The sequence below is a fragment of the Vigna radiata genome, chromosome 8, assembly GCF_000741045.1.
Source record: "Vigna radiata var. radiata cultivar VC1973A chromosome 8, Vradiata_ver6, whole genome shotgun sequence".
NCBI lineage: Eukaryota > Viridiplantae > Streptophyta > Magnoliopsida > Fabales > Fabaceae > Vigna > Vigna radiata.
This window is the reverse complement of record NC_028358.1, coordinates 37,556,026-37,559,781: the sequence shown is the minus strand read 5'-3', so window position 1 is coordinate 37,559,781 and position 3,756 is coordinate 37,556,026.

Genomic DNA, 3,756 nt, shown 5'->3' with positions numbered 1-3,756 from the left:
ATATATATATATATATATATATATATATATATATATATACTTTCTTTATTAGAAAAACATCCTTACTGCGTTGATAAGATATTTGTCATATGCTTCTGAATCTATATGTCTATAAGATATTTGCCATATGCTTCTGAATCTATATGTCGATCGCTTATGTATTTCTGGATTTCTTCAAAGAAAATATTAATGTATAGGAAAAATAATTTTGTATTTCTGCAACCATAAATTATTACCATAGAAAACTATTTTTTTACAATGATTGCTTTAAAATTCATAATAATAATGTTGTTTAATTACTTAATAATTATTTTAAAATCCATTATAAATAATAATTATAATAATTTTAATTGACCGTGTAACCTTCTTACACTAATATTATATACAATAAATTATGCATAATTCAATTAAGTTCATCCATTAATTTTTATTGGATATCAATCCATTTAAAAGAAATTAATTATGAAAATGTAATCAAATTATTTTTGATCCGTTCCATATATTAATAAAGGGATTCAATAAATTTAAAAAATAATAGATAAATCATTGACATCAATTATTAATAAAAAGAAATTTTTTTATTGTTTGCGAAACATATGGTTGGTGGAACAGATGCTAAGTTCTAAGTTGAACTTGGACACCATCCATACACCTTTATATAATTTCTAGCAAATTCTTTATATAATTTCTAGCAAATTCTTTTATCTAGACAAACAACGTGATTGTTACTTACCAAGTCTATTATTACACGTCACTTTAGATATTTAGCTTATCTCAAAACATTTATCATATTTTAAAACAATATAAAATGTCAAATTTTAATAATAGCATTAGTACTATGATTAAAAAACACATATAACAATTTGAGTGATTAATAGTTTTTAAAATGCTCTTTCAGATCAACATTTATTTCATAATCTATAATTTATTCTCTAATTTCATTTGTAGGTGGTATGTAGTGCCCCATTTTATAAAAAATGTCATAATGATAACATGAATTTGGTGATCATGGTAGAAAATAAGACAACTTTAAATTAACTTAACCTTTCTATAAAATTAATTGAAAAATAAAAAAATTATATCTATTTATATATTATATAATATTAAATATAATATTTTTTGATCTTTTTATATCATAATTTTAACTCGTATTGAGACATGTAAATCTCAAACTTAAAACTAAATATTTATAGATGATTTAATGATAATTTTACAACAAGTGATAATAAATTTAACAAATAATAAATTATATTAAAAAAATATAAATAACTTTAATATTATATTAGGAAATAAACATTAAATCTAATTTAGGTTTTAAAATGAATGCTTATTTACATAATGTAATAATTAACTAGAGTTATTAATTTAAATACAGTATAATTTTTGTGAAGCAAATCAATATAGTTGATAAGAGTTAAGTCTAGAACATTGTTATTTTAATGTTAGAACTAAAATGTATCAAAAACGAGAAATATTATATTTGGATTGTGCAAATAATTGGAGTACATGACTATAATTATTAAATGATTGGGTTTTTATTTTGACTCATGGCATTAGAAACGGACAAAGTAATTGAGTTTTAATATTTTTCTTTTTGTAGATCTAAACTAATGCAATAGGACGGTGAAGACAAAAGTTAAAAAGGTAGCCAATGTAGCAACAATGGCAAGAACTATGGAAGTGTTCAATGATATAGATCTACTCAATATACAAACTACAATAATTACCCTTAAATAACAATATCTGAACATACCAAAAATCAATAAAATCGAAAACTAACTTTTTTTTCATTGAATTTGATTGTGTTACAGATTGAATTGAGAACTATAATCAATTTTAAATTGAACCAAAACAACGTTTATAAAATTAATCATTTGTAATTTGTTATTATTTTCATGATATTTTTAGCTTACAAATTTGAATACATAATTTGCATAATTGTATGAGTTTAAATGATATGCAACTAGGGATGACAAAAAAATTCGCAGGTACGGGTATATGCGGGTAAAATCCGCGGCGGATAGTTACTACTCGCGAATATTTACTATCTACAGGTAACGAATAACATATATTTTAATACCCATTTCTAAACGGGTCGGGTACGAGTAGTATACTAGCCGATCCGTGGGTACCTGTTACCCGTAAAAAAAAAATTAATTTATATATATTTTTAATTAAATTTAATTAAAAATAAAATAAAATTATACTTTATTAGATTAAAATTAATTAAAATTAAACTTTAATTTATATTTAATTTAATTTATATTATATTATATATATTTTTTGTAATTTTATTTAAATTTTATTTTAAAAAGTATAGATTTTTTTTTATTTTTTGCATATATCCGCGAGTACCCGTTGGTAGCCGCGAATTTTTAAAATACCTGCAGACATTTTTTAAATGAATACCAAGAAATAACAGATCGGGTGACAGATATATTTTTATCTGACGGATCGGGTTGCGAATAGATACTATCTGTGCTTGACCCGATTCGTTGTCATCCCTAGCATCCATTCATGTACTAGACTGACGACTTTATAAATAATGAGTAATAATTTTAACATGTATTATCATATATAACTATTGTTATTTGAAATGTGAAAGGAAAAAAAACATGATAAACACATGATCTGAAATGGGAATCATATAGTGAATAAAAGTATTGCAAATAGTTGTATTTATGACAAGGAAAACATTATTAAAAGACATGAATACAAAAGCAAAATATTGCTTACATATGGTAAGGAAAAAACATTACAAGACATGTGAACTTGTATTAGTTTTGAAAGTTGACAAGCTTTCATCTTTATAAATTATTTTTTATTCTTGTCTCTTTATCGGTTGATATAATGGAAGCTATTTTCATCACAGTGTTTGATTTAGACTTGCGTTTTAGCTATGAAAACATTGCCAAGAAGGTTTGTTTCTTTTGGATTGTCATTATTTAAATGCATTTCTCTGCACTTGGAATGATATGAGTCATGAAGTCGTTGATTTTTTTTTAATTTATTGTTGCAGTGATCTTGAACTAAACATGATGAGTGAATGATATACATGTGGCCAAGCTTTATTTAAAAATGAAAATAATAATAATAAAAAATGATGAAAATGGCAGAACCTTAATAATAAGATATTGAGTCTAACTCGACCAAGATGCAATCACATTATTATATTGATTTTGTAGAATTCGGACATACTTATCCACATGTCAGAATCCACCACCAAGACATACCTTCTTTCCAAATAATCAATAATCATGCAATTATTCCTCTTATTAATAGCATCTCCACACTCACAAATATATTTATTTATTTATTTTTATCTCATTAGTGTCTCTAAAATTCCAAGTGGATATTATTTTACCCGCCTTGTCAATTTTCTTTTCGTATATACCATGATGACACGTTACATGTCATTCGTTTTCACATGAAACCAAATTCTTCACACATTAAAAAAATATTTCATGACTGTAAGATAGAATTTTCTGGAATTTTACAGACGAGTGAGGATTGTCATGTGGCAACTTCTCATTAAGGTTGCTTTTAAGTGGAGGATTGCTGAAAAAGTGAAGTATAAAAGTAAATAAGTGTAAAATAGAATTTTCCAGAATTTTTTACATAAGCTCAACAAGTCTATTTATCACAAATATAATTAAGTTCATCTTTTAAATAGGTTAAATTAGACCATAAATATGTATTCATCAATATTAGAAGAAAAAAATTAGAAAGACAAAATGAAGAAAAATAAGAAAGAAG